The sequence below is a fragment of the Triturus cristatus genome, chromosome 3_1, assembly GCF_964204655.1.
Source record: "Triturus cristatus chromosome 3_1, aTriCri1.1, whole genome shotgun sequence".
NCBI lineage: Eukaryota > Metazoa > Chordata > Amphibia > Caudata > Salamandridae > Triturus > Triturus cristatus.
The window spans coordinates 426,628,385-426,653,364 of NC_140583.1; positions in this window are offsets into that span (position 1 = coordinate 426,628,385).

Consider the following 24,980-nt stretch of genomic DNA (forward strand, 5'->3'; position numbering starts at 1 on the left):
TCTTCATCTCTTCAACATTTGTGGGAGTCCACCGGGTAGCTCTAGAGTGTGGCTTAAGACTGGCACTGTTGTCCCTCAAAAACTGTTCGGCATACAAATTAGTCTGCTCAACAATCTCTGCCAAAAACACATCGTCCATAAACAACTGAAAAAAATTTACAGGCAAAAAGTTCTCGGTATTCACTCTAGACCCTGGAACACCAGTAAACTCAGGAAATTCCGGCTGCACCATGCCAGGGGCAACCCAGAGGTCATCACTTTCAACGGGAAGACTTGCAGCCCCAGCCTGCAGCCCAGATGTCTCTTGCCGCACTACACCAACGGAAAGGCTTGCAGCCCCAGCCTGCAGCCCAGATGCCTCTTGCCGCACTACACCAACGGGAAGCCTTGCAGTCCCAGCCTGCAGCCCAGATGTCTCTTGCCGCACTACACCAACGGGAAGCCTTGCAGCCGCAGGCTGCAGCCCAGATGCCTCTTGCCGCACTATCGGCACATCAGTCTCCTCCTCTAACACAGGCACTTCATCCGCACTAAGAGTATCTTCATCATCCGATGACCCCATACGGAGAGAAAACTCACTGCCAGAATCGTCCCCTGCCCCCTCTCCCTCAGAAGCAGAGTCAGTCTCTGACCCAATATCAGAGGAAGACTCAAACAGCAAACCAACAACCTGCTGAGCAGTCATCCTGCGGCTAGCCATTATACCTACTAAGATGGAAGTCAACAACAACCAACAATGTGCAAACCAAGTAAGTAAAGAAATGTGTACCTTATATCAATAAGATCAATGTACTCAAAAACTATACAATCCAAAATCAAAAGAGACAGCTGCACTCACCAGAAACAAACTCTGCAGTGACACAGCAAAGACCAACGATATCAAACTAGAAAGAAGAAAAAAAAACAAATTACTCACAAGACAACAAAATACACATCGTGCACCAATGCAAAAAGTTTTTGAAACTCAAAAACCAAACATACTGCTATTATTACACCATTTGCAAAAAAAAACAGGCAGAGAAATCAAACACATTTGCATTGTACAAAAAAACAGTCTCTTACCAAACTACACAAACAGCAAAACCACCAGAACCAAAACGTCACCGTGAACAGAAGAAAAGCCTTCACCTAGAACAAAAAAGTAAACAAAAAAAACATTACAATTGGAAATCACAAAAAATATAACAATAAACATTATAACATGCCATGTCACTACCCAAATGGTCAATCGGTTTGTGTGCCAGGTCAGGCAGAAAACAGCAGGAAAAAAAAGGCTATTCAGTCCCGGGGCAGGTGAGCCAAATACATATAACAAATTGCACCCTGGAAGCGAGGGGTCACTTCTATTTCTAATTGAACTAATTCCCTGGTGTCTAGTGGGCTTTTCTGCCCCCAATGGGAGCAGAAACGGCAAAAAAATAAAACCGATCTGCCCACAGAGGGGGCAGAAAAGTCTTCAAAACATTTAGGGGCCCAAGGAAGCGACCCTTGCCCAAGGGGTCGCTTCCTACAATAATATTTATATCCCTGGTGTCTAGTGGGCTTTTCTGCCCCCCCCCCAAGGAGCAGAAACGGACAGAAAGACGACCAATCTGCCCCCAGGGGGGGCAGAAAAGTATTCTAAATAAATAGGCCGCAAAGGAAGCGACCCTTGCCCAAGGGGTCGCTTCCTACATAAAGAAAAAGACATCCCTGGTGTCTAGTGGGCTTTTCTGCCCCCCCTGGGGGCAGAAACGGGCAGAAAGACGACCGATCTGCCCCCAGGGGGGGCAGAAAAGTCTTCTATTCACTTTACCACCCTAGGAAGCGACCCTTGCCCAAGGGGTCGCTTCCTACATAACGAAATAGACATCCCTGGTGTCTAGTGGGCTTTTCTGCCCCCCCTAGGGGCAGAAACGGGCAGAAAGAAGACCGATCTGCCCCCAGGGGGGGCAGAAAAGTCTTCAAATTATTGGGCCCCCCAAGGAAGCGACCCTTGCCTAAGGGGTCGCTTCCTACATAGCATAAACGACATCCCTGGTGTCTAGTGGGCTTTTCTGCCCCCCCTGGGGGCAGAAACGCGCAGAAAGCGGACCGATCTGCCCCCAGGGGGGGCAGAAAAGACTTCCAAAAATTTTGCCCCCAAGGAAGCGACCCTTGCCTAAGGGGTCGCTTCCTACATAGTAAAAACGACATCCCTGGTGTCTAGTGGGCTTTTCTGCCCCCCCTGGGGGCAGAAACGCGCAGAAAGCGGGCCGATCTGCCCCCAGGGGGGGCAGAAAAGACTTCGCCAAATTTTCATCCCCAAGGAAGCGACCCTTGCCTAAGGGGTCGCTTCCCAAATTCGAAATACTAAATCCCTGGTGTCTAGTGGGGCATCCCTACTCCACGATCGCGACGCTGTGCGCGATCGTGGAGCAGGAATGCCCTGTATTGAGACATCGGGGGAGAGGAAATACTCTTTCCTCTCCCCCGATGCCTCAATACTACAGATTTCACCGCCGCGGCCCCCACCGGACGACAAACACCTACCTCTGCTCCCCTTGGACGCGCTGGAAGAAATGGATTCCAGCGCGTCCAACGCTTCCTGATGACGCCGGCGCGCGCTGTGCGCGCTGACGTCATCAGAAAGCGTGGGGGGGTTCGGGGGGGTCGGGGGTGGCAGCGGAAGCTCTTCCGCTGCCACCCCCGTAAAGGGGGGCAAGATCGAGGCACAAGGGGGGGAGCGCCAGCGCTTCCCCCGGGGGCTGTCCTCATGACGGAACGGTTCCGTCATGAGCACAGCCCAACCGATGCTCATGACGGAACCGTTCCGTCATGAGCATCGAAGGGGTTAATATCCTGGGTTTGTAAATACTACTTTTAGAAAGTTAGTATTTACTGACCTGGCCATTTCAGTCCGCCTCTGCTGTGTGTGTGTGTGTTCTGCCTAGCAACAGTAAGGAGCAGGGTTGGGGAATCCCCAGAGACAGGCTGGCTGCCAGGTGGTGGGTAGAGAGATTACACCAGGATGGGTGGGAGGAGTACACCTTGACTCTTGAATAGACCCGTGCTCTGCCACCACAAAGCCGGCTCTGCCCCCTGTGGAGCGGCTGCTGTCTCTGCCCTGCTGCTGAAAGGAAAGAGCAGAGTCACCATAACAAAGTGCTCCAAAACTGGACTGAGCCAGGCCCAGGCCCCCTGGCGCTAAAGAACAAAAGAATCACTGTATAAAAGTAGGAGCCTGGCTCCTAAGAAATTAGAATCCTGTTTTACCACAAAGAACCTCTGCCCGACTAGAAGGAGAAGAAGACGCTGGAAGGACTGGCCTGCTGCTTGCCTTGCTGAGAAAGGAGAGGAAAAGACTTGCTGAATAGACTTTGCTGCTTTGTGCTTGAACATTCTCCAAGGGCTTGATCTGAGCTTGCCCCCTGAACTGAACCCCAGGACCAGTGGGTTCTCTGTTCCTTTGCTCGTCCTGAAGCTCGAGCTGTGTTTGCATCCCGCTGGAGAAAGACTGCGCCCCTCATCGCCCCCTCCTAGGGCCGCGACACTCGGGAGCTTGCCTGCCTTTGACCCCGTGAGAGCCTCGCTCCGACCAGAGCCGCTCTCTGCCCCGGGCTAGGCTACCTGCTCCTCTGCCACCGTTCGCTACTGGAGCGCGCTGAAACGCGGTCGCCCCTCCCGCCGGAATTCCTCCGACGATTGTGATCCTCGCCGGGTCATCAGCTGCACGAACCGTGCCCTGTGACCCCGCTTCGCTATCCCGGACTAAATCAGGCCGCGCCGCCCCCGCTGTGGAGACCCCCGAACCGCCGTGCTGAGGGTCGTGGGCCGCGCCTGCCTGCCTGCATGCACCCGCTGACAAAAGGACCCAAAGGTACCCCCAGAGTTACAGAGTCGCACTGACCCGTGCCGACTCCCAAAGCAACATTCCTCAAGTTCCAGTATCGGGCTCGGGGCCCGCAACACCTTATTTCCCCGTCATCAGGAGCCAATCGAGCCAGAGGGCTGTGCTGTCGTCAGAGTCTTACAGGGTGAGTGAGAGCGAGTGTCCATCTCCCTCCATCACCCCCGGACCCCAAGCCCCCTGATCGGCACCCTGTTCCCCGTAGCCCCCACCGCACCGCAAATCCATCTCTCCTCCAGAGCTGTCTCAGAGCTGCTGAGGGAAGAGCCGTGCCCGATGCGTGAGTCGCGGTAGGGCCCGGGCCGCTATTTGAAAGGAGAGAGAGAGAGCGAAGCGCCCCGACGGGCTAAGACCGGCCTAACAGTGACTGGAACCCGGAAAGTAACATTGTTCAAAGAGACTGAGAAGTATCCATTTCTTGAAACTGCAACACAGAACATTCGCCTGCTATAACAACCTGGTGGCCTACAAAGAAACGTTATTGGTCTTGTGATAAGTCTGCATATATATCTATACCTATTTTTTTACATAAAGGAGCGTATTTTCACATAACCAAGCCTGGTGTCCGTTTCTGGGGGGATTAATGTGTTTACTGTGTGCGGTTACAATTGCTTAACTAAAAACGCCTGAAGAATCGCCTTGTCTGCTCACGCCACGCACCTAGAGGGTGAGCAAGGGTCATTCCAAAAGGGGTTATCCTGTGCCCTGACGTAGAGGAGAGGGTTCCTGCTTGACACAAGGGCAACCTTGCGCCAACCAGAGACCCCCAAGTCTAACAAACCCCTTTCTGCTATTGATCCAAGATTTATTGACCAACAGTTTGGGGCTGCTCTTAACCAGAGCATCACTCATTGAACTTGCTTTGCAAAATGTGATGTCTGGAGTAGCAGACATGAGACTACCAATGACGGGATCATTGCAAACCAGGCTCCAATTTTTACTAAGAATTTTACGTAGAGCCTTGTGCTGTCTGTTTAATATTAATCTAGTGACTGACTTATCCTCATCAACTTGAGTGGCTGTCTTAGGGCTGAGGGCTTTTTCCTAGAGATACAATTGGCCTTACTTATAGCTTTATTGACCAATTCTTTAGAACAGCCTCTAGCCAGGAACCTTTCCTTACTGGACTTTTGAGCTATGTCCCATTCCACCTGAGTACTGCAAATGTGCCTTATCCGCAACATGTCCCCAAAGGAAATGCTAGGTATAAGGTGACCTGGGTGATGGCTGGTAGTGTGCAGTACAGTGTTGACGGCAGTGGATTTTCTGAATAGTTTGATCTCCAATTTATTATTCTGAATGAAGACTTCTACATTCAAAAAGTACACCTTAGTACTGCTAATATGGCCAGTGAAATGTAAATTGATACAGTTTTTATTGATCACATCGATGAAATGGAGGGCCTGCTGACTGGACCCTTTCCAGATTAAAAACACATTGTCGATGTATCTAAACTAGTGTGCCACGTGTTCAGAAAAAACCTGTGCTAAGTCACCACGGAGGACCTGCTCCTCCCAAAGCCCCATATATAAGCAGGCGTGGCTTGGGGAGAAGCATTCCCCCATGGCAAAAGTGTACAGCATTAAATGACATATTATGCAGTAGCACCATACAAACCACAAAAGATCCCAATCCTATACAGGGCTTTTTTATATGCGGGTGTTGGACAGGCCACACGAAGGGCTTGCTCCCTCCCCGCCTGACAGGGCCCAAGCCCCGGCCCACCAGGCGTGACCCACGAGAATCACCCGCACCCCGTCTCCCGACGGGACTCCTGCCCTCGGACCTCCATGTATCACGGGCCCAAGCCACCACCGGCTCCCTCGGCCGGGTCAAGCCGCCATCTTGGGCCCTGCGCCACGAGGCCGCGTGGCCTCCCCCCGACCCTAACCCTGGGCCTGGCCGGTCCCGACATCCCGGCACCACCATCCACCCAGGAGGTGAGCGGACCACTTGGCAGGTCCATGGGAGAACGAAGCGCCAAGGACTCTCCCCCGCCAGGTGACGATCGCCTCCAGCTCCCCCAGGCACAGGCTCCACCCCCCGCTGGGTGTCTGGACACCTTCATCCCGGACCCTCCGACCTCCAAGTGCGAGGGTCCGGACATCAAAGGGCACCTGCCCTATAACTGGAGCAGCTCCGGAGCAGGAAGGCAGTTGTATCCTGGAGTCGAGAGACACCGAGAGAACTCAGCCTTGACGGACTACTGGCGCTGCCGTAGCCCTATCTTGTGAACTATCGTCCTGCCTGCTGGCGCTGCCGCGGCCTTCTGCAACATCCATCCTCGTCGGGACCTGCTGGCGCTGCCGCGGCCCGTTGTAACGACCATCCTCACCGGGACCTGCTGGCGCTGCCGCGGACCGTGTATCAACCATCTCCACCGGGACCTGCTGGCGCTGCCGCGGCCCGTCCCAGCTAGAACACCGAGCTCGAGGATTGTGAGCTATCCACCGTACCCCCTCAACTACCAGACGGGTAACCAGACTGTCCCGCTACCCCCTTTCCCCAACTTGAGAGACTTAAATCGAGGGGACCCCTGAGTCCAGACCTCCTCGTACCTTCCATCGTACCGTAAGAAATTGCCTATAAAGAACGCTAAATCTTCTCCTTGTGTGGTGTCTGTCTGTGGGGGGGAAGTTATTTATCTGTACGATCGCTGGAGACGGCTCTCCCCGGAGACCTCTCCCCTTGTCCTCGGCCGACCCTCCCGGTCCGTCTAACATTGGTGGCCAGCGGCGTGATCCGAATCAACGCGTAATCGTACAGAGAGTAGCTCACCCCACGACAAAACCACGATGTCAGCCAAAGATAGCGGTTCCACTGAAAAGTTCCAAATGGATAAGTTGGAAGAATATAGCCACCGCGAACTTAAACAATTCTGCATGGAACTAGGCATTGCTACCACCGGCCTGAGTACCAAAGATGATTTGAAGCGCGCCCTTGAGTCGTGGGCAGAAACTTGGATCACCGGATCCTCCGACCAAAACAGTGTCGCACCAGAGGGGAACGCCACGGCTCCAGAGGAGCGGGGAACGGGCCTCTCGCAGGAGGAGATCCAGGAAAGAGAAAGGAACAGATTACACGAGTTGGAAATGGCACGACTCAAGATGGACGGTGAACTAAAGTTAGCCGAGCAGAAACTAAATCTAGAGCATCTGCGGCTCCGAGAGGAACAAGAAGAAAAACAGAGACAGAGAGAGCTTGAGGAAAAAAGAATAACACTCGAACACGAGCGCAAACTGGCGGAAATAGAACTTCGGAAACAGAATAAAGAACCGGGGGTGCCTGAGCGACCGCACACCCCAGGGGCAACCGAGAAAAAAGTCCACATCCCCAAGGATGTTGTCCGAGAGTATGTCCGAGAAGACGACATACAGCAGTGGTTCAAAGCCTACGAGATCGCCATGACCTCCCACCGGATCGACCGGAGTGATTGGGGAGCTGGACTATGGGGGAGGTTCGTCAACGAAGGTCGCGATGCCCTGTTGCAGCTCCCAGATCACCAAATGTCGTCCTACGACCACATGAAGGCTGCCCTCCTCACCCGCTACGGCCTCACACCCGAGATGTACCGCCAGAGGTTCAGAGATTGCACCCGGATCCCGGGTACAACTTGGGTGGAGTACGTAAACTATTTCAGCCGAGCCTTCGAGGGTTGGATCAAGGGGAGCCATGTAACGACCTACGAACAACTCTTTAACCTTATGGTATGGGAACACCTGTCGAACAACTGCTTCATCGAGCTCAGGCAGCACCTCCTCGACAGTAAATTGACTGACCCCCGGCAGCTCGCCGCTGAAGCTGACCGATGGGAGAGCACCCGAGTGGGCCGGAGAGGACCACACGAGCAGAACCGAAGCAACCAAGGCCAGCACCGTCCTCGGGGAGGAGGAGGAGGCCAGGGGCGAGGGAGAGACCCCCTCCCGGCAACCCCCGTGGCCAGCACCCCGCCCCCGGCCGGCCGGGGAAACCCCCCCGATGCGTCCAGGGTTCCGAGCCAATGTCACGTGCCACCGATGCCAGCGAGTCGGCCATTACGCCAATGACCCGAGCTGCCCGCAGAACCAAACGCCCAAGCCCCGCCAGGTCGCTGCCGCCGCCCTGGGGGAAGAACGACTATCAGAGGAACAGGAAGAGTATGAGCCGGCCCAGCAAGAGTGGGAACCGGCCGCCATGGTTCTAGCGTGCCTAGGGGGAAAAGACATAGTCCCGCGGGCTCCCCTACCCGCCAACACCAGGAAATACGGTCAGTGGGTGACCATTAATGGGCATCGGGCCGAGGCCTTACGTGACACAGGCGCCAGTGTGACGGCCGTCCGCTGTCACCTGGTGAAACCCGAGCAGATCCTGCCGAACATTCTCTGCCCCGTCCGCTCAGCCGACAATTCCGAAAGTCTGTGTCAAATGGCCTGCGTCCCCTTCGAATGGGGAGGGGTCTCCGGCCTGTTGAAAGTGACGGTCCGGGATGATGCCCCCGTGGACTGCCTCCTGGGGAATGAACTTGAGAGTTCCCCGTGGGCCACCGTCGAGAGAAGAGAGCACCTGGGGATGCTGGGCCTCCCGGACTGGGCCTGCGTAACCACCCGGTCCATGGCCACCCGTGCCGTTCCCCGACCAGAAGAACCGGAATGGCCAGCACCTCCGCCCCCGGTCGCCCCAGTAGAAGACAACGACGAGGCCAACCCCCCGGAACCAACGACCGAAGGGGCCGCGCAACTCCAGGACGTCCCCGGCCTGGCTCAGTGGCGTCAAGAAGGGGGGCCCACCCAAGAACAGTTCCGCCAGGAGCAAAAGACCTGCCCCTCCCTCGAGGGACTCCGCCAACAAGCCAGCGCCCAGAGCGCAGGGGACTCCACCGGAACTCACTGGGTCTACTGGGAGAACGACCTGCTATACAGCGAACAGAGAATCGCAGAGCTAGGGGCCGGTCCAGTACTGGTGGTACCCCTCCGCTTCAGAGACTTCCTGCTCAACCTGGCCCACGATGTCCCCCTGGCTGGACACCTGGGCCAAGACAAAACTTACAGTCGCCTAGTGACCCACTTTTTCTGGCCGAAGATGCGGAACGACGTCCTGACCCACTGCCGGTCCTGCCCCACGTGCCAGGCCAGCGGGAAGAGTGGCCGTAAGCTGAAGGCCCCTCAACAACCCTTCCCAGTGGTCACCACCCCGTTCGAGAGGGTAGGAATAGACATTGTGGGGCCCCTGGACCCCTGCACGGCACAAGGACATAGGTTCATCCTGGTACTGGTGGATCACGCCACCCGCTACCCCGAGGCGGTGCCTCTACGAACTGTAACAGCTCCGGTGGTTGGCCGGGCCCTAATGGGGATCTTCTCCCGGGTGGGCTTCCCCCGAGAAGTCGTCAGCGACCGAGGCACGAACTTCATCTCCAAATACATGAAGTCCCTCTGGCGACAGTGCGGGCTCACCTACCGCTTCACGACCCCCTATCACCCCCAAGGGAACGGACTAGTGGAGCGATTCAACCGCACTCTCAAGGGGATGATTGGGGGATTGGAAGAGCCCCTCCGTCGCCAGTGGGATGTACTACTCCCGTGCCTCCTCTTCGCCTACCGAGAAGTTCCCCAGAAGTCCCTCGGTTTTAGCCCTTTCGAACTCCTGTACGGGCACCCTGTGCGAGGGCCCCTCAGCCTAGTCAAAGAAGGTTGGGAGATGGCCCCCCTAAAGACCCCTCCAGACGTCTTCAAGTACCTCCTGGCCCTGCGTAATCAGACCCGGCGCTTCAGGGAAATGGCCAAGGCGAACCTCGAGGCCAGCCAGGAAGACATGAAGAGATGGTATGACCACAATGCCTCCTCCATCGAGTTTGAACCTGGTCAACAAGTGTGGGTGATGTCCCCCACCGAACCATGTGCCTTGCAAGATAAGTGGACGGGGCCCTTCAAGGTGGTCGAGCGCAAAAGCCCCGTCACTTACCTCATCGACATGGGGACCCCCCGGAACCCCCTTCGGGTCCTCCACACCAACAGACTCAAACCACACTTTGTGCGCTCAGAACTCAGCCTCCTGATGGCTACAGACAGTGGAGCAGAGGAGGACTCCGAACCCCTCCCGGATCTCCTGAAGACTCAGGAGAACGACGGTTCCGTGGACGGGGTCCGGCTCTCAGATGCCCTCACCCCAGAGCAACGCCAGGGCTGCCGGGACCTCCTGCTGCGGTTCGCTTCACTGTTCTCCCTCACTCCCGGGGTCACCCCTTGGTGCTTTCACGACGTGGACACCGGGGACAGTCCCCCTATCCGACACCGGGCCTACCGCGTACCAGATCGGGTACGGGCCTGCATACAAGAGGAAGTGGCCAAAATGCTCACGATCGGGGTCATCGAGCCCTCGGACAGTCCCTGGGCCAGCCCGGTTGTATTGGTCCCCAAAGCCGCTGCCCCCGGCACCACACCTGAACTGAGATTCTGCGTCGACTACCGGGGCTTGAACGCTGTCACCCGAACCGACGCTCATCCTATCCCCAGAGCGGATGAATTGATCGACCGGCTGGGGGCCGCCCGCTACCTCAGTATCTTCGACCTAACAGCGGGCTACTGGCAGATCGGTCTCACACCCCGGGCTCAAGAACGATCCGCCTTCTCTACCCCCGATGGCCACTACCACTTCAAGGTCATGCCCTTCGGCATGAAGAACGCCCCCGCTACATTTCAACGTCTTGTGAACCAGGTCTTGGCGGGGCTCGAAGAGTTCAGCGCTGCCTACCTGGACGATATCGCTGTATACAGCCGCCACTGGTCCGACCACCTCCTCCACCTCCAGGAGGTCCTACAGGCCCTCCAGCGGGCCGGCCTCACGATTAAGGCCGGCAAATGCCAAATTGGTCAAGGGTCCTTGACCTACCTGGGGCACCAGGTGGGGAGCGGGCTGGTGGCCCCACTGCAACTTAAGATTGCTGCCATCCAGTCCTGGCAGCCCCCCGTCACCCAGACCGAAGTCCGAGCCTTCTTGGGGCTCACCGGCTACTACCGGCGGTTCGTGAGGGACTACGGCAGCATTGTGGGGCCCCTCACGGGTCTCACGTCCAAGAACCAACCGAAGCGGATTAACTGGACCCCCGATTGTCAAGCGGCCTTCGAAAAGCTGAAGGCCGCCCTGTGCACCGCCCCTGTGCTCCAGGCCCCCGATTACAGTCGGGAATTCGTAGTACAGACAGACGCCTCCGACCACGGCATCGGAGCGGTTCTTTCCCAAGTGAACCCCGAGGGTCATGACCAGCCGGTGGCCTTCATCAGCCGACGTCTCCTGGCCCGAGAACAGCGCTGGAGCACAATCGAGAGGGAGGCCTTCGCAGTGGTGTGGGCCCTCAAAAAGCTCCGGCCCTATCTCTTCGGTACCCACTTCCGGGTACAAACCGACCATAGACCCCTGCAGTGGCTGATGCAGATGCGGGGGGAAAACCCAAAACTATTGCGCTGGTCCATCTCCCTGCAGGGAATGGACTTCACCGTGGAGCACCGGCCGGGCCAAGACCACGCCAACGCAGATGGCCTGTCACGCTTCTTCCGCCTCGACGAGGAGAGTCCCCAAGAAGATGGGTGACTCTCCCCGCCTTCAGCTGGGGGGGACGCATGTTGGACAGGCCACACGAAGGGCTTGCTCCCTCCCCGCCTGACAGGGCCCAAGCCCCGGCCCACCAGGCGTGACCCACGAGAATCACCCGCACCCCTTCTCCCGACGGGACTCCTGCCCTCGGACCTCCATGTATCACGGGCCCAAGCCACCACCGGCTCCCTCGGCTGGGTCAAGCCGCCATCTTGGGCCCTGCGCCACGAGGCCGCGTGGCCTCCCCCCGACCCTAACCCTGGGCCTGGCCGGTCCCGACATCCCGGCACCACCATCCACCCAGGAGGTGAGCGGACCACTTGGCAGGTCCATGGGAGAACGAAGCGCCAAGGACTCTCCCCCGCCAGGTGACGATCGCCTCCAGCTCCCCCAGGCACAGGCTCCACCCCCCGCTGGGTGTCTGGACACCTTCATCCCGGACCCTCCGACCTCCAAGTGCGAGGGTCCGGACATCAAAGGGCACCTGCCCTATAACTGGAGCAGCTCCGGAGCAGGAAGGCAGTTGTATCCTGGAGTCGAGAGACACCGAGAGAACTCAGCCTTGACGGACTACTGGCGCTGCCGTAGCCCTATCTTGTGAACTATCGTCCTGCCTGCTGGCGCTGCCGCGGCCTTCTGCAACATCCATCCTCGTCGGGACCTGCTGGCGCTGCCGCGGCCCGTTGTAACGACCATCCTCACCGGGACCTGCTGGCGCTGCCGCGGACCGTGCATCGACCATCTCTCCGGGACCTGCTGGCGCTGCCGCGGACCGTGTATCAACCATCTCCACCGGGACCTGCTGGCGCTGCCGCGGCCCGTCCCAGCTAGAACACCGAGCTCGAGGATTGTGAGCTATCCACCGTACCCCCTCAACTACCAGACGGGTAACCAGACTGTCCCGCTACCCCCTTTCCCCAACTTGAGAGACTTAAATCGAGGGGACCCCTGAGTCCAGACCTCCTTGTACCTTCCATCGTACCGTAAGAAATTGCCTATAAAGAACGCTAAATCTTCTCCTTGTGTGGTGTCTGTCTGTGGGGGGGGAAGTTATTTATCTGTACGATCGCTGGAGACGGCTCTCCCCGGAGACCTCTCCCCTTGTCCTCGGCCGACCCTCCCGGTCCATCTAACAGCGGGTCATGTAAGGCTTGTAAAAAAAGTACTAACCGCAAATAGATTAAGATCGCTAAAGACCAAAAACCATTTTTGATCAATAAACATCTAACATGTAAATCCGATTTTTGTGTGTACACCTTACGCTGTCCATGTTCATTGATTTACATTGGCAGAACTATTCACCCTGACATTTTAAAGAATTCCACAATAAGAACAGCAGTCTCTTGCAATTTTGTGCCTTAGATAGAATTCCTGTATGAGAAAGGGGAGGCAGCAGAGTGAGAGAACTTAGACGTTTGGAATCTAGATTGATTATCAAGTTTGGAACAGTACACCCTATGGGATTAAATACAGAAGGAGAATTAGCGGTCTATTCAGGTTAATTTTTGTATCCCTATATATTACCTTCCACTGAGCCTGTTTTATTCTTTTTAAACTTCTTGTATGCTCACTATTGTTTGTTTTATTTTAATCACATTGTATTGATCGCACTTTTTTATCTATTTTGTAGGAGACGAAATATCAGCTTGCGGAATAACAGGAATACTAAAGAGCTAAAATATCTTACATCAAGGGATCAGAACTGAAGAAAGGTTTTGAGTAAGAACTGTTACAGTGCCATGATATGTTTAAGCTCACTGAGGCATGATGGACAACAAAGTTGAATTAGGTATTGTTGTGTCAACATTGGTAAAGACAGCATGAATACTACCATGTGATTGGCCCACTGGGTTAGAATTGATTATCATATTTCTATCATATGATTTGTTGTTGTTGACACACTTGAGGACAATCAACGTGACTTTTATTGGATTTATTATGATCCATTACAGTTATAAACACTTATATTTGACTTTGTGTTTGCTGAATGCACTGTTGCTCAATTGCATCCGATAGAAAACATTGTAATTTCAAAATGGATGCAGTTTTCCCAAGTAAATCCGGGCATTGGGATTGTAGTCCTACTTCAATTTTCATTATTGTGCACTATATGTAAATGAGCACCACAAACAGTCCGTGACCAGTGACCAAGGTGCGGCTGCACCGAAACGCGTTGGGTGTTTACTTGCCTTTTGTTTGAATAAAGTTTTAAAGCTTTCATGGACCTGGGCTTGATGAACTTTTTGTCTATCGACATTTGGATTGTGTATATATATATATATATTATCTACTGGCGGTCGCCAGTAGATAGTTATAGTTAGGACCGAGTTCCCATAGGAAATCTGAAAATTCTATTTTGAATAACTTTGGCGCCGGTTGACTTATCTTCGTGAAATTTTCAAAACTAATGGGGCGCTCCGCTCAGCTCCTACCCTGAACGTCTCTGGGTGATTCGTCATGCGGGGGCTGCAAAAAAAGGGGGGTCCCAAAACGCGTTTTCCCCATGCATTTTCCCATAGGACCTTTAGTCGAAGGTACAGCCCGAACGGCTGAACAGAATTACTTGAAATTTGGCAAAGAGCTAGTCCTCAGGGCAGGCATGTGCCTTTTGCTTAAATGGTGTAAATCCGTTCAGTAGTTCCTGAGAAAATCAAAAGTAAAATCACATATATATCTGGGCGGAGCCTAACCACACATCTCATCGTGAGATCTGATTGGCTGTCAGCACTTCATCCAATAAGTGTTGGCAGCCATCTTGGGACCAACATGCATGATAGCATCTCATTAACAAGCATTTACAATGCAATGGTCTCGGCATTGTTAAAGTTAGAGCTATTGGCATTGCTCATGACATTATATTTGTTTATGTTTTTGTTTTTAAAACATTTAAAGAAACGGCATTGTTATTTACAATGTCAATAGCTTAATCTCTCTCAAATGCGAGACCTATTGCATTTGCACCCACACAGAGCCACACACACAAAGCCACCCACACACACAGAGCCACCCACACAGAGCCACCTACACAGAGCTATTTACATAGAGCAACCCACACACAAATAGAGCCACCCACACAGAGCCACCTACACACACACTGTTACCCACACACAGACAGAGCCACCCACGCATAGAGCCACCTACAAAAAAAGCCACCCACACAGAGCCACACACACAGAGGCACACACATATACACACACACACATAGAGCCTCCCACACACACACACACAGAGCCACCCACACTTACAGAGCCACACACACAGAGCCACACACACAAAGCCACACACACAAAGCCACACACTCAGAGCCACACACATACAGAACCACACACACATACAGAACCACACACACATACAGAACCACACACACACACATAGATCTAGACACATACACATTGATCTTGGGAGCCAAAACAGAAGTGGCACCGTTGTTTCTAGATCTTTGCATTTATCACTAAAAATTAAGCATTTAAAAAATAAATGACTAATAAAAATTGACAGATTATCTGAAAGGTTTCTGAGGTGGCCATAGTGGGGGCAATTGGTCAGCGAACACAGGAACCCTTATCCTGTCCTTTGTATTGCTGCTCGTCCTTCTGCTTCTCATATAAAGAAACTACAAGTTTCAAGCATACTGTGAGAGTGTCAGCAATAAGTAAAGCTATGCACGAGTGTGTCAGATAATGAGCATGCGAAGCAAGACTACTCTCCGTGAATAGTGTAACTCACCCGAAATATTATTACACTGAGCAATGATCACTAATGCGATTGATGTGTGCCAAACATATAACTCAAAATGGAGCAAACTGCAGGGAAACAGTGCACAACAGGAAATAAACACAACCTAATGTCTAGTGTATACCTATGCTATTCAATGTATACACAAGTCAACTGGCATGCCTCGTAACACTCACCTCCTATAACGGGCAAGTGTATAATGACCAGAAGTAAGGTTGGAAAACAAACATCCCGATCATGATGCGTCAAGTCCTGCAAATTTATAAATTATATCATCAGTAGACAAACGAGACCCCGTATATAAAACGTATCAAATGTTGTGTACATCTGAAGACGCCCAAGGACTCACCTCATAAATTCCCAAGGTGTCTTAGAAGTCACCGCGCGTGATAACGCTCGCCAGTAAACTGTAGTTGGGGTCAAACACGCTAGCTTGAAATAGGCAGAACAAACCACGACAGTCACGTGGTTGCAAGTGCGCGTGCGACCAAAAAATGGAAATAAAAGGCGGACTAGTGTAACCAAAAAAGGCGCCATTTTATAGGGGAGAGAGGTTATGAGCTATTACTGATAATTCCCAGGTTGCCGGTTGAAAGACACATACTAATGCCGATAATGTAGAATTTCCCAGATCATCTCAATAAAAAATGAACATACTGAATAAACACTGTAACGTGGGTGGGTCCTAATATGGATCTAATATAATCATGAAACCCCAAAAAGACCGAATCCAAGTATGCAAACGTACATTGGAAAAAAAGGCGGTCCCTGGCACATATTCACAAACGGCCGCCATCTTGAAATGGACTAGTCAAAGCAAAAATAAACTAACTAATCCTAGTTACAGGTGTAGCCATGAGGTCAGAATAGTGAGTGAATAAGTATGCAATGAGCCAAAAATTGTGCCCATATACAAAATATAACTAGAAACACATCTTGTGCGTGATGGTTAGTAAGAGAGTGATAAGTGGACACAAAACAGAAATTGAATCATATTAAAATGAGAAATGCACAAGTATCGAATAGATCAATCTACAAGTGCAAGGAACTACTATACAATGTAAATAGTATTCATAACAACACGGGGGGAGGAGACAAGAGCAGCAGCCGAACACCGCCGCCTTTCTCCGAGGCGAGGAATTATTGGCAATGGTGCCCCCTCTGAATGGTGCTCACGCCGGTAAGGTCGCATTTTGCTGGACAAGAAAGCACTAAAACAACGACATTCCTTCTCCCCCGGGCGCTCGCGCTCCACCCAGTCTCCTCACAAGATAGCCGCCGTGTGGTGTTGTTGCTGCGCCCGGCTGCAGGGAATCAATACAAAGGCGTTGAAGGAACCAGGGGCTGGGACGTGTACGGAGGGCTCAACTCTGCACGAGAAAAACTGGTTTTAATTTTAAATCGGAGAGCGTAAGCGAGCCAATGGCTACGAAGGAAACGGAACACCCGATAACAGCAGAATAATATTTTTAAAAACGGAAACGTTGCAGGTCTTGATTTTTTTTTTGGGCTGTAATTCCCCACCTGGACCCCGCAGGTAGCTTCTAAACACCGAGGCGGCCAACATCTGGGGGGTTTGAGGAGGAAACCAAGACAAGAGGGAACAAGCACACCACTGCCTTTCTCCGAGGCGAAGCAGAAATGCCTCGGAGAAACGCAGTGGCGGTTTCGAATTCGGGGGCGTGTTTTCCTTTACTCTCCTCTTGCCATTGGCTGGAGGAGATAATTGGAAAAGTTGGAAAAAACACGCCCCCAAATCCGAAAAGGACGGGGCCTGTTTGGAGTGACGGACCTCTTCTCCAATGGCTGGCCAGCATTGAAGAGGCCAGCCAATGGAGAAGAGTGGAGAAGAGGGGCGGGTGCAAGCCCCTCTTCTCCAAGTCATTAAATCTCGCAAGCGAGACTGCGCAAGGGCAGCCTTCGCTAGCCGAGACCTAAAAAGCATTGCAGTTAATAGAAGGTTTTAAGACTTTAGTTACATTATAAATCATTTGTTGATGGTACCATACTCATTTTAGGAATTGTGGTGTGTTCTAAGGTGATTTTACCATGTGAAAAAGCCTTCTGCTGTGATATCATGAATCATGTTTGAGAGAAAACTATTTTCTCATGCTTTTCCCACAGAGGTTTGGAAGGTGATCTATAAGCTAACTAAGAGCATATTTTCTGTAAATTCACATTATCTTTCTCAGTCATGTGAGAATGAAGTATGACATTCTCAGTAAAACATGTACATCCAACAAGGGCAGAGAGTGTCAGTTAATTCCTTTGTGTTCTACTGCAGCTTCCCAGAGTGTTCTAAAGAACAACTAGAGCGCTAACAGTCCTACTTATGACAAACATACGGCACACCTGAAGCCATCTTGGTTGGAACAAAGTGGTAATTCTTAAAACATCTAATTTAAAAAGAAACAAAATGAGGGGGTTCATTTTGCCATACAAAGTATGATTAGTGCTGCAGAAAGAAAAATTAGGGCACATTTTGAGTGACTTCTCAAATCTTCTTCTATTTCATTAAAAAATTCTGACATGCAGACTGAAACATGCACTTTCAATACCAGCAGCAGACTTCCCTGGTGAGCAGTAGCTTTACTACAGTGATCTAATAAGCAACTAGAGTGCTAACATTCTGAATTTATGGCAAATTTGTGACACATCTGAATGCCTTCTTGATGGAATCAAAGTCAAAAACTGAAAGTATTTCCTACTGAGGAGACTGTAGTAAATGAGGAAATTAGGAAACATCATAACAAATAAGCCTCCCAAAATGGCCACCAGAGACAAAAGAGCCCAAATGTAGCCCAAATATCACCCAGATGTAGCCCAAGTATAGCCCAATGACAGAATGTCCCAGAGTGTTCTAACGAACAACTAGAGCGCTAACAGTCTTACTTATGACAAAAGTATGGCACACCTGAAACCATCTTGAATGGAATAAAGTGGTAACACTTAAAACATTTAATTTACAAAGGAACACAATGAGGGGATCCATTTTGACATAGAAATTAAGATTAGTGCTGCAGAAAGAAAAATTAGGGCACATTTTGACTTCTCAAATCCTCTTCTATGTCATGAAAAAATTCTGACATGCAGACTGAAACATGCACTTTGAATACCAGCAGCAGACTTCCCTGGTGAGCAGTAGTTTTACTACAGTGATCTAATGAGCAACTAGAGTGCTAACATTCAGAATTTATGGCAAATGTGTGACACATCTGAATGCCTTCTTGATGGAACCAAAATAAAAAACTGAAAGTATTCCCACTGAGGAGACTGCAGTAAATGAGGAAATTGGGAAACTTCATAACAAATATATCTCCCAAGATAGCCACCAGAGACAAAAGTGCCCAAATGTAGCCCTAATATCACCTAGATGGAGCCCAAGTATAGCCTAATGACAGAATGTCCCAGGGTGTTCTTAAGAACAACTAGAGCGCTTACTGTCTTACTTATGACAAAAGTATGGCACACCTGAAGCCATCTTGATTGGAATAAACTGGTAACACTTAAAACATTAAATTTAAAATGGAACACAATGAGGGGGTTCATTTTGCCATAGAAATTATGATTAGTGCTGAAGAAAGAAAAATTAGGGCACATTTTGAGTGACTTCTCAAATCCTCTTCTATTTCATTAAAAAATTCTGATATGCAGACTGAAACATGCACTTTTAATACCAGCAGCAGACTTCCGTGGTGAGCAGTAGCTTTACTACAGTGATCTAATGAGCAACTAGAGTGCTAACATTCAGAATTTATGGCAAATGTGTGACATATCTGACTACCTTCTTGATGGAATCAAAGTAAAAAACTGAAAGCATTTCCTACTGAGGAGACTGCAGTAAATGAGGAAATTAGGAAACTTCATAACAAATAAAATCTCCCAAGATGGCCACCAGACACAAAAGAGCCTAAATGGAGCAAAAATATCACCCAGATGTAGCCCACATGTAGCCCAATGACAGAAGCGTGCAAAACACTTATTTTTTGTGTATTTGCAGTTTTATATAGTGCAGACTTGTCAGGTATTGGAATGCTTTACATGAGCATTGGTTACATCACACAAGATCAAATTCATTTTGGTTGTAGACATGGGGAGATTAAGTGATTTGACCACAATCACAGAATGTTGAGCTGAAGCAGAAACTCCAACCTGGTTCCCCAGTTGCAAAGTCTGCAGCTCTGGAAGTAACACCACATCCTCTCGCCAAGGTGCAACATTTAATCAAGTGGTCCACTGAATAAAAAACATAAAGATTACAAATAATTTAAAAGTTCTTTGTCGCTATTTGAAAACTCAGAAAATATGTCCTCATTTTAGTTTTTTAGAGCACTAACCATAATTTTGATGCAAATAAGACCCTCTCATATATGTAATTTCTAAAGGAAATACTCTAGGTATTACAGTTTCGATTACATCAAGATGACGTCAGGCGTTCCACACTTTTGTAATAAATATAGAATGTTAGCAATCTAGTTGTTCATTGGGATACTGTTGAGAGGCAGAGGCCAGGGGCACGGACTCTGAAAATTGAAGGCAGGTAGGAGAGTGCAGAGGCAACAATTTGACCACACTGGGCAGGCAGGAAGGGCAGTGGCAGCACAACAGACTATGGAGGGCAGTGGAAAGGGGGGCAGGGGCAACAAACCAACAATACAGGACTGGCAAGAGAGGCTGTGGCAATATAATGGACCATTGTGGGCAGAAGGAAGAGGCAGTGGTAGTACAACCATACATGCCAACAGACCCGTTTCAGCCAGGAAACGTCCAATGTTTTTAAGCTCAAATGGGCTTTATTTGATCTGTCTCCTGTCTACAATCTCCTCTTTTTCAAAGGGGAAAATCAATACCCCAGTTTTTTTTCAAAATCTCCCTCTTACCAAGTTCAAAATGTTCGCAATTATGGTACATTGAATCATGGTAGGCAGGAGGAATTGGGGTAGGGACATGGACTCGGATAACAGAGGACAGGAGGGACATGGAGAGGTGCACCAAACTGACCCTACAGGGCAGGTATCAGGGTTTGCAGCAGCACAATACACCACACAGCGCATGCGGGACGGGAGTGCAGCACAACAAACCATTGAAAGCAATAGGGAGGGGACAGGACCATGCACATGGACAACAGAGAAAAGATGGGAAAGAGGCAATGGTAGCTAGCTGACCATAATGGACAGACAGGAGAGAAAGCTGCAGCATTACAGACCATAAAGGGCAGAAGGGACGGATCAGGGGCATTACAATGGAACAGACAAGCCAGGAGGGAGGGAATAGGGGGTGTGCACATGGAAACAGAGTGCTGGGGGCAAGGTGGCAGGGCAGGAGCAGCAAGATGACCATGGAGGTCAGGCAGGATGGGCACTAGAAACAAGACACACCATGGAGAGCAACAATGAGACTATGGTGGTATGCACACAGACCATGGAGGGAAGGTTAGAGGGGGTCAGGGGCAGCTAGCTGACCACACAGGGAAGGTGGGAGGGGCCATGGCAGCACAGAAGACCATGCATGGCAAGCGGGAGGGTTAGTGGCAGCACAATGGCTATGATGGGCAAGAAGGAGGGTGCAGGGGCATGCACAAAGGACCATGGAGGATAGAAGGGAGGGTCAGGACCTGGGCACAGACAAGAGAGTTCAGGGGAAGGGGCCTCACAACAGACCGCGCGGGGCAGGCAGGAGGAGCAGTTGCAGCACAACAGATTAGGGAGGGCAGAAGGGTGTGGCAGTAAAATGGACCATGGAGGACAGGAGGAAGGTGATAGGGGCATGGCATGTGGACAGGCAGGGTGGAGGTGGCAGGGACAGGTTACAGTCATCTGACAATGCTAGGCAGGTGGGAGGGGAGTGGCAGCTCAACAGAACATTCAGAGTAGATAGGAGTGGCACGTCCATGGAACATAGTGGGCAAAAAGGATGGAGCAGGGGCATGCACAAAGACATCGGAGGGCAGGGGGAAGGAGAATAGGGGCAGCAAGCTAAGCACAGAGGCTAAGCAGGAGGTCAATGATGGGCCATAGAATTGGGCAATGGAGGGCAGGAGGAGTGGACTGGTACATCATGCTAAATGGAGGGCAGTGGCAGCACATCAGACCATGCATAGCAGGGGGGAGGAGGCTAGTCCATGGATTCAGACAACAGAGGATAGGGAGGAGGTGGATGGGGCAGCAAGCTAACTGTTCAGAGAAGGTGGGTATTAGTAACTTTATTGTTTTTAAAATGTGTGTCTGTGCGAACTACTTAAAATATGAACAAGTATGCAGCATAATCTCACTTTTATTCAGGAAGAAGAGGACGTTTGTGACTGTGACTCCGGGCTCACTTGGCAGAGACACCCCCTGACCCTCCACCCCCATCGCAAAATGTAATGCCCGTGAAAAGGGTAGGTGGACGCAGTGTTATATAGAACATAGTCCTGAGAGCACGATTGAAAATGAAAACTAGATGTTGTATATGGTACAAACTATGCACCAAAAAGTGTGATATAAGATGAACCGGGGCGTGAAATATAATATGCAATACATTGTGCGCAATCACAGATTCATTGGAGAGTGCGAGATAGCACAGGCACTAGCGCGTGCTATGCGATATGCGCCTTGCAGTGTAATATGCACAGGGCAGTGTTGTGTAACATAACTAGTCTCTAAAGTTGTAATATAAAATATGTGCTGGGAAGTGTAACGTTGCATATGCACTGTGACAAAGATATGGATCCCAGATTGTTATATGTATGGCATAGCGCTGTGCGTTATTACATACACATCGAGGAAGGCACGTTAGATGGGGCAAGATAACCCGTGCGAAGGCAAGTGTGGCATGACATATTCACGGGGTGGTGTTACAGTGCACATGGGCTAGAGAGTGTCATAGCATACGCACTAGCTGGTGGAATACAACACAGAGGTGTGAGGCAATCGGCGGGCACTGGTGGGTGTAACACAGCATTGGGCTCAGCCAGGAGCACGCTGTGACTCTCAAGTGAGGTTCGCCTCCTTTCCAGAGAGTAAAATAAAAAGTAATACACATCTGGCGGTGGATGTGTTTTTTATTAACCGTGAAGGGGGTTTCTTGCATAGTTTGGTCGAATTTTTGTCGAATCCCCTTTGAATGGCTTGGTGTGTGTGTATATTAAATGTGCCCGTCAATAGCTACCCATGTTTGTATAAATAAACGACAAGGGTGTCTACTTGGAGAGTACCCACCGGCGGGGGCGCCGGGATTAGGCACGGTAGGGCGTCAGACACGTCAGAGCTTCACTAGCGGTGTAAATACATTCCATGTGGATTCATTCTATGCATAGTCGCCTTTTAATGAATATCACGCAAATCGTCATGGTGATAGGTACATACGGTTTGTCCAGCATGTCCTAGGTGTTTCTATAAATATATATATTTTTAAAATTATAAAAACCAAAGGCCGGCCCCGGGGGATGGGGTCCCCGGAGCTTTAAGTGGCCTGAGGAGGGGGGCAACGCAGCCCCCTCCTAAAGTATTTAAATAAAAAAAAGGCCATGACCCGGGGGCTGGGGTCCCCAGGGCCAATTAAGGCCTTGGGAGGGCCAAATTTATTTTTTTCAACAAAAAAAATGAGGGTGCAGGCCCTGGGGGATGGGGTCCCCAGGGCCAGTAAATTAGAAAAAGAAGGGGGGCCACACAGCCCTCCTTCTTAAAAAAACTTAAATAAATAAAAGACCGGCATCGCACTGGAGGCCACGCCCCCTCCTTGCAGCACTCTGCAAACGCACCCCCTGGCCAGTTGTACGTTGGGGAATTAATTCCCCTTCAATACTGAGGGTCCCTGAGGGCCAACTAGCCCAACAGGTATCTCCAGTGTGCACCAGGGAGCTGCGTTGCACACAGGTGTTTGGAGGCCACGCCCCTTTTTACACCTCTATGCAATGCAGCTCTGTGGCGCTTACTGGAGGTACCTAGTGGGCTAGTCTGACCCTAGGGACCCTTAGGATTCAAGGGGACTTAATCTCTCAACTTAGAACAGCCACAGGGCGCGTTTACACAGTGGTGAAGGGAGGGGACGGGGCCTGAGGTGACGTGTGCAAACACGCCCTTTGGTGCCTTTTTTTTATTTGGGGAAATAATTCCCTTTCAATCCTGAGGCACCCTGGGGGGCAACTAGCCCACCAGCTGCTTCCAGTAAGTGCCACTGCTCTGCGTTGCAGAGAGGTGGTGCAGGCCGTGCCCCTTTTTACACCTCTCTGCAATGGCGCTTACTGGACGTACCCAGTGGGCTATTTTGCCCCTAGGGATCCTCAGGATTCAAGGGGACTTAATCTCCCAACTTAAAAAACGGCCACAGGGCATGTTTACACAGTGGGGAAGGAAGGGGACGGGGCCTGAGGTGACGTGTGCAAACACGCCCTATGGCGCATTTTAAGTTGAAGAAATAGTTCCCCTTCAATCCTGAGGGCCCCTTGGGGCTAACTAGCCCACCAGGTGCTTCCAGTAAGCGCCACTGAGCTGCGTTGCAGAGAGGTGGTCCAGGCCGTGCCACTTTTTACACCTCTCTGCAACGCAGCTCTGTGGCGCATACTGGAGGTACCTAGTGGGCTAGTTGGACCCTAGGGACCCTCAGGATTCAAATTAACTTAATCTCCCAACTAAAAACGGCCACAGGGCGTGTTTACACAGTGGTGAAGGGAGGGGACGGGGCCTGAGTTAATGTGTGCAAACAAGCCCTGTGGCGCGTTTTAAGTTGGGGAAATCATTCCCCTTCAATCCTGAGGGCCCCTGGGGGCTAACTAGCCCATCAGGTGCTTCCAGTAAGCGCCACTGAGCTGCGTTGCAGAGAGGTGGTCCAGGCCGTGCCACTTTTTACACCTCTCTGCAACGCAGCTCTGTGGCGCATACTGGAGGTACCTAGTGGGCTAGTTGGACCCTAGGGACCCTCAGGATTCAAATGAACTTAATCTCCCAACTAAAAACGGACACAGGGTGTGTTTACACAGTGGTGAAGGGAGGGGACGGGCCTGAGTTAACGTGTGCAAACAAGCCCTGTGGCGCGTTTTAAGTTGGGGAAATAATTCCCCTTCAATCCTGAGGGACCCTGGGGGCCAACTAGCCCACCAGGTGCTTCCAGTAAGCACCACTCCGCTGCGTTGCAGAGAGGTGGTCTAGGCTTTTCCCCTTTTTACATCTCTCTGCAACGCAGCTCTGTGGCGCTTACTGGAGGTACCTAGTGGTCTAGTTGGACCCTAGGGACCCTCAGGATTCAAGGGGACTTAATCTCCCAACTTAATACGGCCACAGGGCGTGTTTACACAGTGGGGAAGTGAGTGGACGGGGCCTGAGGTGACGTGTGCAAACACGCCCTGTGGCGTGTTGTTAAGAGGTAGTTTTAATCCCCTGCCCTATTATATACTAGGGGCATACAGAGGAGGTCATGCTGATCACAGGGGGACCCCAACGCATAGTGTTCCCTAGTGTATGTAGGTGTTTTCACTGTATTCTGAGTGTCTTTTAACATAGCACTGGCTCTAGGACTGGTTAGTCAGACTCAGTTACCACCAGTATCCGTCTGAAAAAGTTGAGGGTACAGGATGATTTTGCAACAAGGCTTCTTTCTGCTCTTCTGTTTGTTCTTTCTGCACGTTATCCTTCTTCCTGCACTTTTCTTCATCTTTGAGGACTTCTGTTGCTTCTTTCTGCATTTCTTTTTTTTCTTTCTGTGCGTTTTTTCTTCTTTCTTCACATGTCCTATCTCTGTAGGCATAGTTAGAAATCAGCATTTAAAAAACCTTTGAAATTCACTGAAAAAACCATAGGTTTCAGGCACGTTATAGTTAGGAATTAGCATT